We start from the raw sequence: 14,536 nt of genomic DNA on the forward strand, positions 1-14,536 counted from the left end.
CTTCAAAGATATTGTTGAGGATATAATCATATCCATGTCTTCCTTGAGAAGACCTCCAGAAGAAATTTCACTCTGACATTTTAATAGCAGAGAACAATCAAAAATCTCCCAAAGAATCAATCGGTTTCACCTTGTGAATATTATGGACTGATCAAGGGTTCCTTTTCCAATTGCTGTTGCTCAGCTAGAAGCCAAATGTGTGACCAGCTGCAGCAAATGCATGAGTCGATGAGAGATGTGTTTTTAAGCCTAGTTCTTGACTCAATTTTATGTTCCCACCATGTTTTCCTTTCTCCTAACATTTTGTCTCTTGCCTACAAAAGAAAATCCGCTAAAGTAATACATATGTGTGGGAATAAATCAACGAGGACAGAGAACTTAAGAGAACAAGCCTCTTAACAACCTCCCTCTACCCCGCTCCCCAGATTCAACCTCCTTTTAACTGGTGTTCTTTTAGCAGTTACCTCCATAAAATCTGAATAAGAGGTTTAACTTTTTCTCCGTCTCTCACCTTAAGATCATATCTCTATACTCCTTCATATGAAAGGGGGAGAATTTAGCTCATTTAGCCCAAGCTTCTTCCTTTTCCAAATGTTTTATATTTATAATATTATTTTTCTTTTACAATTCTCACCTTTGCAACTATATATATTATAGAAACATTTTAATCAGGGGCTCCCACTTCCAGTTTATTAGTCATTTGTACAACTGTTATGAGCTGCTTCATAAAAAAAATGAAAACAACTAACAACGCAGATGTCAAAACAATAAGACCACAGTCTTCACTATGAATTCAAAGCTTTTAAAGAGTTAAGGAGTCCTAGAAAATTGAGTTATAGATATCCAGCGAAGGCCAGGTGAATTTCTTTCTCAACATCTGGTGGTTTCTTGAAGCCTTAGCTTTTTCAGTTTGTCTTCCCTAAAAAGTTTACAGCATTCATTAATTACTTTTTTCCAGAGAAAATCTTCTCTCCTAGTCTCCCGTTGCTTCTGTCTGAGGTTGCTTTGTGAATTAGGGTGATGGGTTTTGTTCACTTCAGCCAGTGGAGTTGAGTGTCTTCCCAAGAACATCTCAGCATGGTGTAACGTGGTGACCCCTCTTCCCCCTCCTTTCACACTGGAACACACCAGATACAAGAGAGACCTCCCTCAAGAGCCTTTAAGACAGCTCTGGGAAAGACAATGTCAACAGCGGCCAGGTGGATCTAGCCTCCCATGCCCTCCTGCACCAGCCATACAGTGGACAGATTGTAAGCCAAGTCCTGAGTGCAAGCCCAGGAGTTGCTGATCAGCCAGGAATGAACCCTGAGCTTGCACCCAGGGGCAGGTGAATGGCTGGTGTGATTGGATTGGGGCAGGGGTATCTGGTGAATGAATCAATAGTTTGCATTCCTGGCCTAGTTTATCTCAATCGTGTTTCTCTTAAGTACAGGTTGATTTTTGGTTTTCTTTTTTGTTGTTGTTGGTTTTGTTGTTGAAGGAATCTTCAAGCCACCCTTCACCCACCCACAGCCGAACTCTTCAAGGGCAAGGACTTTAGAACCATCAGGGCCTCTTAAGTTTTAGTTTGTAGAATAATCACCCAGGAAGATTGTTAAAAGTACACATCCTTGTGCTAGAACCCCCAAGTCCACCTACACACACACACACACACACACACACACACACACGGACACACACACACTATGCTGGATTTCCAGTATGTAGTAACTGGTCAGGATGGACACCAGTGGATCTATAGGCAATGCAAAAAGTAAAGGCAAGTGAGGGCCTTTGCACCAACTCTGGGAAGTATTTCCTACCCATATCTGCCCTGAGCCCATCATCCACGTGAATAAAGGAGGAACCAAAGAACAATAATAAAAGAAATAGGCTTGCTCTTATGGGAAGAGACCCACGTCTTCTTTACCACCGGGAAAGGAAACTTCCAGAAATCCCAGGGTGACCAAACCTCAGGTCCATGAGATCCTGCCAGCCCTCCCTCCTCCACCCTAGGCCTCCACATTAAAATCTCCAAGAAAACAGAAGCAGACGGCCACTGGGCGCCCCCCTCCCCTGAGTTAATTAACCACTCTTCGGTTCTTATCAAGCAAAAGGGAAAGTTCCCAAGCTGTAAAACTCTCCGGGAAGTCCAGAGTAACATTTCCTCTCACAAAGCTCTTTGCCAGGATTCTTCCAGAGCGGCACTTGAGCGAAACCCCCAAGGGAAATTACCACTTAAATCCAGCAGGATGCACTGATGCTCAGTGGCCTCTGCTGCACAGCCCCGCCCCTCTGCAGGCAGGCAGGGCACTGAGGGAGATCAAGGGACCCACCAGAGCTGAGGGCCAGGGCGGAGCGCAGAATGGGGTGGGGGGGAGAAGGGATAAGGGCCTGGGCACCCGCAGAGCAGACCCCACCAGGGAGATAGAGCTCTCTGCTTCTTTCCTGCCTTCTGGGAGGGGGAAACTTAAAATGAAGGCCTGCTTTGGGTGTAACCTGGTTTTAGAACCTGCTCTAATAGATGTGGAGGCTTCACGTAGAGCCAGACTGTGGGCTTCCTGAAAGCAAGAAGGAGACATGTTTTGTTTTTAAAAACTCTTCTAAAACTTTTTATATACTTTCCTTGGTGCATTATAGTCTCACATCATAATGTAGTTGTTCACGGTGACAGTGATTGACATGCACACAGCACTAAGGTGTATGTTAGAATACCGTAACATTCAACCTTTAAGTATACCTTTCAGTGGGTTTTAGTATATCTAAGAGATGAAGTAACCATCACAACTAAGTGTAGGCCAGTCTCATAACTGCCCCTCCCCCAAAGCCTCTTCTCAGTCAGCCTCCATTCCTCCCCACCCCATACTCCTGGCAGCCAGGAATCTACCTTTGGTCTCTATGGTTTTGTCCATTCTGGACGTTGCATATAAGCCTAAAGCTATCCATTGGAATCTGGTCTTCCAGCCATGGGGTTCTTGAAGAGATTAAAGAGGTGAGACCAGCAATGATAGGGGAACCTGGGTGGGTTACCTGCAGAGAGGGTATGGGTAAGATGCGGGAGAGCCTGTGGCGTTAAGTGCATGGGCCTCTGTTGGCACGCTTGTTCTACGTCTAGTAAGAGTCAGGAGAGACCCCATGCATGTGTGGATTTTTTTAAGGGGTGGGTGTTGAGCTGTCATCAGCCTCTTAAAGGTCTCAGAAAGTCTGAAAGTCTGAACGTAGTAGAAAGAATGGAAAACTAAAGGGTACCAGAATAGAACCAGAGGTTCTGAGTCTTAGGCCTTCTTCGCCACCTACCAGCAAGGTAAGCTCAGGTCAATTCTTAGGAATTAAATCACCCATAGGACAAAATGGAAATTATCATAACATATGTTGAATTTGCAGTAAGTCATGAAGGAATACACGATATGATTTTGATTTTAATATATATTTCTCCACCTTTTATGTTTGCTTATGGCCCCTTTGTTAGCAGATTCATAAAGCTATTCATTGTGACAAGCTGAATTTCACTACAATATTGTGATATTGTAGAAGATCCATGTAAGACAAAATTGGGCTACATAATTTATCCAATGTTATTTAGCATTATGTTATTAATGACAGTTAAATACATAGCAGGGACTGACTGTCTTTCCAACCTTCCATCTCTGCAGCACCCCCTTAGGTAAGAAAAAAAAAGCAGTGAACATTTTGGAATAAAAATATTTTGTCCAGAGCTTTGCTGCAATGGTTTTTATTTTCTCCTTGGTTTAGCAAGATTTTTAGAGTTCTAATAAATGAATTTATTCTAATATTTGTTTGTTCCTACACTCGTATGTTTAATGGAGCTCTAAGTATTGTGGTATGTGAATATAACAGAAATTTTAGTTATTGACCATTATGGCTGACACATTATGGATATTTTTTAAAATTAAACTCACAAAATTGATTCTCTTTCTACTTAAGGAAAAGAGCTAAGTCTCAAAACTAAAAAAAGAATAACATAAAAAATCAGCCTTGTCTATAATGCAAAAGACCTAAATTGTTTATCTCTTTGTTCAAGTAATTCACTATTATTGCAAAAATGTTGTATATAGAGAGAGAGCTTATTTTATTTTTTTTTTTTTTTTTTTTTTTTTTAGTTTCCGATACTGGGGATTGGGGATTGAACTCAGAGGCATTCTACATCTGAACTACACCCCAGCCCTGTTTTTTTTTTTATTTTAAAATAAGATCTCACTATATGGATGAGATTTTATTTTTGTGGTGCTGGAGATTGAACCCAGTCCCTTGTGTAGGCTAGGTGGGCACACTGCCACTCAACTACATCCCCAGACCTTTTCTATTTTTTAATTTTAAGAGAGAGTCTTACTAAGTTGCCCAGGTTGGCCTTGAACTTGTGATCCTCCTGCCTCAGCATCCTAAGTCACAGACACACACCATCATACCTGGCTTATATAGAGAGTTTTTTTTTTTTAATAAAGTCTATGCTATGGTTGCTTTGGTTGCTGTTACTATTTTTGTTAGTGGTAGGGTGACCAACTCTCCTGGCTGGCATGGACTGAAAAATCTTCTAGAATGTGGGATTTTCTGTGCTGAATAGGGGCTGGGCTATCAAAAATGGTTGATTGCCATAATTTGAAAAGGACATGCACCATTTGTTTATGATTTAAATCAAAAGGTTGTGGTAGATTTGTGAGTCAGTTTGGATTTTTTATTGTCTCTATCTCCTATTCCACCTGTGAACAAATGACCTAGGTCAGTCTGGTGTTGATATGCTTTAGTTAGAACAAGACAGACATTGAGAAGAAATTGATATCCTAAACATTTCAAATGGATTTTTGTGTGATGAAAAGAAATTGCTGTTTTTTCTTTGTTTTGTGTTAAATATATTACCTTATATATGGTTATTGTGAAAAAAAGAATCCATTTTTAATTACATGTTTGAAAATGGAAGTTACAAGAGTTTTCACCTTTCAAATCTCAATTATAATTGTTCTCTTTGTGAACTTTCACTTTGAAACCCTTATGGACCTCAGTATGAATGCTCAACCCTTCAAGACTGTAACCCAACTTTACACATCTTTTGATTGTCTCAGGTGGCTATGTGTTCTTGTGTCTGTTGGTATTGGTTCCAACCATTGATGCTGTCATTTTTCCTATCTGTATTTTGTTTGTTTGTTTGTTTGTTTGTTTAAAGGGGTTTTGCTTCCTTACCCTTTTAATACACATTCGATAGTCTTTGTTGTCAGTTAATACTTTTCTTGGAAGGTATCAACCACTATTGGTCAGTGCTAGTGTCACAGGAATTCAAAGAATTCTGTTAAAGCCCATTCTATATCAAAGCATAAGGGATCAACATTTCACAATTGATGCATTGTGGTGTGCACTAAAATTAATAAATAGACACAGGTTTAAAGACTCGGGAAACCTGGATACAAATCCCAGCTCGACCACCCTCTGGCGCCTGAATGTGGATGCTTACATAAAATCAGGCACCCTGTTTTCTAGCTTTGGATGAGAATGGATTTTCTCAGGGTTCTTAACTTGAAGTCCTTGAGTGGTCTTTGACAGGGGGTGCCTGTGAACTCTTCTGAATTATAGCTCATGTAGTTAATATCTATATAGATATTAGATAGACTCTCCCTAAGAGAGTCTATCACTGCTTCTCTTGCATTCTTATAGAATTTTCTTTTTCTTGTGGTACTGGGGATTAAACCCAGAGGCATTCTACCTTTGAGGTACACCCCTAGCCCAGTTTTATTTCTTATTTTAAAACAGGGTCTCATTAAGTTGCAAAGGGCTTCACAAGTTGCTGAGGCTGGCCACAAACCTGTGATCCTCTTGTCTCAGCCTCCCAAGTACTGGGATTACAAGCGTGCACTACCAAGCCCAGATCTCATAGCAATTCTTGACCTAAAAAACATCGAGAATCCTTGAGCTGAGTGGTATCTGAGAAGTCTCTAGGTGCGGTGATAATAGGTAAGATTTCAAAGCTCATTGCTGTTCTCCTATTTGAGGCCAATTTGGCAGAGTCTATCAACATCTCCAAATTGAAGCACGTGACTGGCTTGCTCAGGACAGGCGACATCCTGGTATCCCAATGGCAGAAGAGCTGCAGGAGGAGAAGCCAGAGAAAGGTCAGCCAAAAGAGCTCTCTTCAATCTGCTTCTAAGGATGGCAGGCTACCTTGGGTGGGGGCCCGTTGACAGTTTTTGAGAAGGGAAGTGACATTATGATCAAAGGGAATGCAAGTGGCGGGCTGATCTGGAGAGAGGCTGGGGCCAGTTGCCAGCCAGCTTCCAGGGCGGCATACCCTTCGCCCTGTGCCTGTTACTCCAGTGACCTGGGAGGTGTTGACAGGTCTTCCTTCATCAAAAAGGTGCTGCGACCAATGGGCTGGGGGTGCTGAGCTAGAAAGTGAGCCGGTTTTCATCACAGAACTTCCCAAACCTCTAATAATTGAGTGTTTCTGAACACAGCATTTTCCCAATCTGAACTGACCACAGCCTCTCCCCACCAATGCCTTATTTATACCTCTCTAGCCACTCCTAATGGAAAAGCACCTGTGTTCTGTAGTGGAGTGCCTGAGTGGCTCTACCACTAACATCTCAGTGGCCTCACACAAGTCCCTCAAGCTCTCTGTGCCCAGCTTTCTAGTGTGAATAGTGGGGGCGTTAATGTTTAATGCTGCAGAGACATTCTCACTTGTTATGAAAATTCAGATAATACATAGAAAGTGCTTAGTACGTGGCCAGTCTACAGCACGTGCTCAATGAATATAAATGTTGCTGCTGCTGCTGTTGATTTTGAAGACTGGTTAGATTAGAATACATCAACTCTCGACGAGTTGGAGTTGTTCTCTACAGACAACTCTATTAAAAAAAAATTCTTCAACTAGAACTCACATCTACCTTCTAGACATTTCTATCCCTGTTTAAAACTCAATTATTTGTTCAAAAATTCTTTTGCCATCTCCTATGTGCCAAGGACTGTGCTAGGTCTTGGGGATGTGAAGGTGAAAGACACATCACTTGCCACCAAGTTGCTGCTACCCAGCTTTGGGGATAAATAACTGAATAGACATTTGTCATTCCTGTTAGAGTCAGACTTACAAGTTATGCTTGGGTGTTACTCTCAAGACAAAAGGATACTTGAGCCACATCTTGAAGGAGTTAGCCAGGCAGAGAATGTATAAAAAGAAGAGGAAAAGAGCATGCACAGAGCCTCCGAGATCAGGACCTCCTCAACTGGGGAGAGAAAGGTACCTAAATGCTTGGTATCATTGGAGGTGGGCTGTGAGTCAGGAAGTCAGAAACATGGCACTGGTGGAATACCAATCATGAAAGTCTACACCTGGGAGTATCCTATGTGCTGTGTCAAGGGGTATTAGTTTATCCTGTAGACAAGTCAGTGACCAGATTTAAAACCAAGGACTACCATAACCAATCTTATGTTTTTAAAAGATTATTCCAAGTCTTTGGCAACCTTCCAAAAACCTGATTTCTTCACTGGTAAAAGGTGACTCATAGCAATACCTACCTTATAAAAGTGTTGGGAAGATTAAATACAATTAATAGAAAGCACTGAACAGGGTGCTCAATTAACTTTTGTTATTATAATTATTATAAATCCAAGCTCTCTCTCTCACTGTGGTCTTTTCTCCTGACAAGAACTGTACAGAACATTTGGGGGTAGGCTAGAGGGGGTTAGATGAAGAATAACAAAACAAAGGGAGCCTTGAGGGATCAGGTGGCTCTCTCAAGGAGTAAGAACCAAGATTTGAACCCAGGTCCACCTGGTTCCAAAGCCTGTACTTTTAGCCTTCTGCCTTGACACTTTAAGCACGGCATGTCAGAATCTTCTAGAAACCCACCTGGCTTCTCAGAGAACCATCGACAATTCCTTTCTAAGAGAAAACATTCTGGTAGCTGCATACCCTGACCCAGACTCTCAGTGTACTGCAGCATTTCTGTTTAGAAGGTGCCCAGGGTCTGGAAAGGGCTAGAACCTGCTTCCTCACTGTGGAAGAAAGCTGGCCATGTCTCAGTCTTCCAGCCAAGTCTCATTTTCCCTGTGTGACCTGCCCCACAGAGTCCCTGGAACAAAAGCCTGGCGTCTGAGGGCACTGGCACGGGGGCCAGCCCCATGGGTGAGTGGGGGCCCAGGACAGTGAGCTCTGCAGAGAACAATGGTGCCCTGGCCCCTTACCAGCAGGTGGCGGGGCTCGGAAGCAGCAGGCGCTTTGTGAGTTCCAGTCATAGGAGCACAGAGCTGGAGGAAGGGAGCTCTGGTTTGGCCGGCTCCCTTACTGAGGCCCTGTGCACTGGGCTTTCAGAAGCTATTTGGGGGATTCAGTTCACACCCCATTGGATTTCACGCGGAGCTGAAAACTCACAGGGCAGGTCAGCTGAAACAACCCAGTTTGGTCCATGTTCCTCTTGGAGCCATAAATCACTGCTGCCACTGAGGAAAAGGAGAGGTGGGATGAAGAGGAAAAAAAAAAAAAAAAAAGAACTTGGTCCAGCCTGGTCTAATCTGCCCCAGAGTGGGAGCAGGAGGGGCAGGGACTTTTATTCCGTACCGAATTGGATTTTAAATCATGAAATTATTCCATCATGATAGGTCTTAGGAGGTGTCAATACTAGGCCCAGAGGAGTACTATTAAGCCCTGGGAGAGGCTGCATGGTGAGTCTCTAGCTAAAGCACAGGTTTGGAGTGGGGCTGAGTGGCCTTGGTCTGGGGTCCCTTACAGGGTGAAGGCTGGAGGATGAGGTGCTAATGAAGACCACCCACTGGGCTTTCTTCCCCATGCTCTGGCAGGTCCAAGCCACAGAGAGAAGGTCACTACACTAGGATGGAGGCTCCCAATAGGGAACCCAGCTCTGTTCTTCCGTCTTTCGATGGACACAAATCCCAGTAACTTTATGGACTCCCATCTGCCTCAGTGAGGTCAGAGATCTCTAACAGCTCCAAGAAGAGGCCTGGGAGACGCCACTTCCCTCTGCTACCAATTGTGCCCCCGCCCATGCTTTCCACTGGGGGGTGCTAAAGGTCCGGCGGCATCTCTTCCCCAGCCTTGCCATGTCTTGGACTCTCGGATTGTTAAGGCATTTATAAAATAAGAGTCACGTGTTCTCTAGGGTGTCTCCTTCAAATAATCCATCACCTCTGTGGGCTTTCTCCAGCACCCTCTGAGTTCTCTCTGGGCCCCTACAGTGAAGGGCCGATTCCGGGACTGTGGGCAGGTGGCAAGTCTGAGAACTGGGTCTCTATGCCCCCCCACCCCCGTAATCTGCTTTTCTCTTAATATGATTTCGCAAATCTACAATATTCGGAATCGCGCAGTTTAGAGCCCCTTTTGTAATGCCAGCTCTGCCCCTCCACTTTGCAGAGCTGAGCGGCAGGCCCAGGAGGAGCTGTGAGCACCTGGCCCGGGTTGGATGGCCTTTAAAAAGCCCCCGGGGCGGCAGGCGCCGGGACAGCCAGGGTCACCGCCAGAGTCCCGAGGGATCCCGGCCCTAGAGGCGGGAGACAGGGCTCTTCTTGAACCGAGATGCTCGGCATGAAAGGCGAGCCACGTAACTCCAGCGGAGAGAAAGCAGACAGAAAATGGTGAAGTCGAACAAAGGGGCAGGAAGAAAAAGCTGAGAAACAAAAGTGTTCCTCCCCCTGCAGGGTGAAAGCGGCGCCTCCGGGCCCAGCCCGGTCCTCTCCCGCCATCTAGTGGCCGCGACTTGTGGCTGCAACACGGACTTGGGCGCTGGCGCCACCGGGAGATGTCGGTCACATCCCTACCTCCTGAAGCTCAGCAACACAAAGGGTAACCCGAGCCAAAACCAACAAGACCCTTTTCCATGGAGGAGTTTGTTTTGATTCGAAATATTGTGCAATTAAAGAGCAGATGTGCGTCTTGTTCGAGCTGCCGGCTAACGGAAGTTGGACTTAGAAATTCCCAGCCTGGAGCAATTTCTTTAAAAGGATTCACGTGTGCAGCCCACGATTAAAATCTCCGTCAGGAAAAGCCCGGGCTTTATCAATAAAGACTATTCGCGACTTCCGTTTTCTGACACTACCCAGAAGCCAAACGTTCTTTAAGTTTCCCAGAGGGGAAGGCAGGGAAGATGTCCCATGGATTTGCTGGCCAAAATCTATTCTCAGGGTGGGAGCCGGGGGACCTCAAGTGTTAGCCTCCTCTAATAATTAGCTTTTTTGTGAAAACTACATAATGGGGGATCCATACATTTATGTTTTTCCTACAGGTTTCCCCCATTCTCAAATAGACAGTATTTGGGGTTTCCCAAAGATCAAATCTTGGTACTATGGTTCACTGAGCAATATTCTAAAATGTAAAGGTTTTCAGTCACAAGAATTGTATTAGAAATAAAACCCATGATGAGCTGGGCGTGGTGGCGCATAAGACAGGAGATTGGAGAATTGAGGTTCGAGGACAGCCTCAGCTACTTGGTGAGGCTCTCTGCAAATTAGTGAGACTCTGTTTCAGAATAAAGAAGAAAAAATGGGGCTGGGGGTATAGCTTGGAGGTCGACTGCCCCTGGGTTCCATCCCCAGTACTCCCCCCAAAAATGCATACATAAGAAGTTACCTTTTTGGAATTATACACACTTACCCTGAGTGATTATGCTTACCAATGTAAAAAATTCTCATGAGTTAGATTTCAAGAGATGACAAAAAATCAAGTAAATACAGCCTCTCAGAATTCTATTTCTGCTTCTATACATAGAACACAAATAAAGGTTGTACATCTAAACAGTCACTTTATTTCTCTAGAGTCCTCTGTATTCTTTCCAGAGAATGTATATACCTTTGACTGACTAAACAGGTACAGGCACAGGCTGGACCTATCCACACAAGTTAATATATTTGTTCCGTATCACATCTCTGCAGGACTGTGGAGTGACATCCTGGGAGATGATAGTTCATACTCTTTATGAGAAGCAAGCTTTATTGGTGCTGGAGACCGAGGGTCTATAGATGTCACAGAAATTTCCAGTTTGATTCATTAACTTGCTCTGGGGGCCAAAGATGTTGTAGAATTGACCTCCCTTGATGTCTCACCTTCAAGAGGACTGAGCCTGGAACAGTCAAGAGGATTTGATTTGGCTCTGTCTATACTGCATTCAAAGGCCTGATTTTTCACTTTAAGAGCCAAAGGAGCTGCTGGATAGCAATTATAAGACAGATGATAGACTCTTCTGGAGACAAGCGAGCTAGAGAGTTTAGTGTTGCTTTGGTGAAGAAGTTTTTGTTGTTGTTGTTTTGTTTTTTGTTGTTGCTTTTACTTGTTGTGTTTTACCCTTAGAGATTGTCTTCTTTTCCCCGTTTATTTGCCCTGGCCCAACCATAAAAAATTATCTTCTGTGACCAGTGAAAAGGATTTACCTTGAATTGAATGACAGAGGATCCCAGTTGGCTCTTGAGGAGGGGGTCAGCTAGAGAAAGAGCCTTTTCCTGAGGCAGAGAGACCTATGAGAGCTGATTAGATTCACGGTAGCATCTAATATGGGCTCTTGCAAATCCATCTTCTAAAGTTTCTGCTACAAACACTAATCTGTTAGTGCACTAATAGAATCTGCTATGGTGTGACCCTTGAAATGAGAAAGATGGTTGATTACTCCTTGTTCTTCTCCCAAGTGCCCCAAGATCACTGATCAAATCAAAGTTTACAGGAGGAGGGTATCCCCGGCAGCTTCTTCCAGGAAGATGTCTGGAAGCTCTGAGCCCACCCACGGTAAGACTGAGCAGACCTGTGATAGAAACCTTCCCAGGGCAACATTCTAGAAGCCACAGGAAGTCTAAGCAATGGGCGTGGAACAAGCAAGAAGCAAGACAACTAGCAACAGGAACCCCTTGAGAGCCGCCAGAGCTAAGCTGCAGAGAAGAGAACAACAGTGCTGGAGAGAGACGAGGATTGCAGGTTGGAGAACAGGCTCGGCAACTTAACAAGACCTTGTCTCACAATTAAAGATCACTGGGTGTGGTGGCGCACGCTTGTAATCCCAGCATTTGGGAGGCTGAGACAGGACGATCTTGGTTCAAGAACAGCCTCAGCTACTTAGTGAAGCCCTTTGCAACTTAGTGAGACCCTGTTTCAAAATAAAGAATAAAAAATAGGGCTGGAGGTGTAGCTTGGAGGTAGAATGCTCCTGGGTTCCATCTCCAGAACTGTAAAAAAAAAAAAAAAAAAAAAAAAAAAAGGTCAAAAGGACTTGAGGTATAGCTCCGAGTTAGAATGGCCCTGGGTCCAGCCCCCAGTATCAAAAAAATAAAAATAAAGATAAAAATAAAAAGCAGCACCGCCCTGCATGGGCTTGTCATTTTGGCTGGCTGAGAGGGACATCCTGGCTGCTCGCTCTTGTCCTCACTCTTCCATGAGTAGTCTGATAATAAGCCATACTGCCTGGGCACCCAAGTGTGTCTCCCTGCTCCTCCAAGCAGCTGCACAGCCAGCGACTCTACTGGCCCACAGGGAGGACTGTGGCAGGACCAGACGGGCAAATGCAAAAGGCCATGGCTCTGGGTTCAGCCCCTTGCTGCCCGATTCCCTTTAGAAATGGCGCCAGCCCTCTAGTAATTTTCTCTGGGGAGGACCACTCTCTGCAAAGGCAGCCACCACAAGAGTCCTCAGGTTCTTCTCCATTGTGACCTTGTCTTTCCTCAGCAGACATGGCTGAGCTGTGACTATATCAACCAAAGACAGCAGAAGTGATGCTGTGCCACTTTGCAGGCAGGATAACAAATGGCAAAGGCCTCGCCCCTTGGCCCATAGGGAGGGAGGGAAAGAGCAAAGCCAGGGAAGGTTCCGAGAGGCAGGACCATTTTTTTTTTTTTTTTTTACCGTGGCTAGGGAATCATATCTCTCCTTTCTAACATGTTGCCTATTTAAGAAATATCATCAATGCAGTGAAGGTTTTTAGGGAACAAGAGAATCACCACTACCATGTTAAATAGGACATCTCTTTTATGATGCATTATAAGGAACATTAAAATCTGAAACATTCATAAAACACAATGAAATAAGCCAGGCGTGGTGGCACATGCCTGTAATCCTGGTACTTGGGAGGATGATGTAGGATGGCAGGTTTGAGGAGTCTCAGCAACTTAGCAAGACACTATTTTTTTTTTTTAAAGGGCTTGGAGTATAACTTGGAGGTAGAATGCCTCTAGTTTCTCTCCTCAGTACAAAATAATAAAGAAAATATGGTTGAGTCCACCACTGAGTATGCTTAGATACCTTTCAATGCATTTTTAAAAGAATAAAGGCTTCTGGCCCCTGTATGCCAGCAGGGCAGACTTATTTCCACTAGGCATATGCCCAGGGCCCACAAGACTTTTACGGCCCCCCAAAAAAATGTTTTTGATGCTTCAAAAATTTAAAAAAAATGAACTTTTAGCTTGGATTAAATGCTTCAACATATAGTAGAAATAGATTCATCTTTAGAACAGCACTATCATAAAATATATTTTTAAATGGTTAAGATAGCGCAACTATTCATAACTCTTTAAGGGTTAATATTTAACATGCTTTATAGAGAAAAGTCAGCATGTAGTTGAATTGTGCCCAATCGATCACCTGCTAAAGAAACTCAGACATACACAAGCCTCCCTTTTTGTTCTCCTGATAGCCAGATCTAAAGGAATCCCAGAAGGGACATGATCCTTTCAGTACTTCCATATTTGGAGTCTAGATGGCCCCATTGCTCTAAAGTTGGCTCCGTGACTAGGGGTGATTTACAATGACTGTCAGGATGCTCACGGATGCCTCCTGTGGAGCAGGCTGAGGCTACATTTTGGTGGAGAGCATTCTGTGTGCACAGCTGGAGAGAGGCCTGGCATTTTTCATGGCTGTCATTCTTTTAAACTCTCAGTCTCTGAGGTTAATCCATGGAAAGTAAAACCTGGCCATTTAAAACTCGACTTGAATTATTGAGCGTGCAGGCATGAAAAATTTAAATGTCTAGGAAAATAAATAGGGTGCATGAAAAGATTTTATTGAATTTCTCCAAATCAAACAAGAATAGTAATGGCTGCTTTTTTTTTTTTTTAACTTTAAGGCATCCTAGGAAGTCCCTGCAATTTGTTAAAAGAGCTCTTGGCTTCCTTGAAAATCATGAACTCAAATACTTAGGGATAAACCAGCAAGAAAATACAACTCCTCAAAGCACTATTTTATACGTAGGGAGATGACTTCTAAAAATTTTGAGTGAAACAGCAAATTATCTACTCTCAGAATTCTGAGCCTAATATTTTAGACTAGAAGGTTGTTTGTGAAACAACAAAAACAGTTCAAATCTTCCAAATGAATTTTCTCTTACTGCTTGGGGAGGGTCATACATGCTAATGTGAACAAATAAAAACTGATGAACTAAGGCATGTTGAAGAGCTTTGAAAGCTGCCCATGCCATTCTTGGGACAGGAAGGTTGTATCTTCTATTTCTACTTTTAATTTGTATTTCATGTCCACAGAGACTTCTTAACCTTTTTTCTACCTCTAGGGCACTCTGAAAAGTGATTTGCTTCTATCATATTAAATTCGAATTCTATATGAATAATAGAT

The sequence above is a fragment of the Muscardinus avellanarius genome (genome assembly GCF_963383645.1).
Source record: "Muscardinus avellanarius genome assembly, chromosome: 13".
Taxonomy (NCBI): domain Eukaryota; kingdom Metazoa; phylum Chordata; class Mammalia; order Rodentia; family Gliridae; genus Muscardinus; species Muscardinus avellanarius.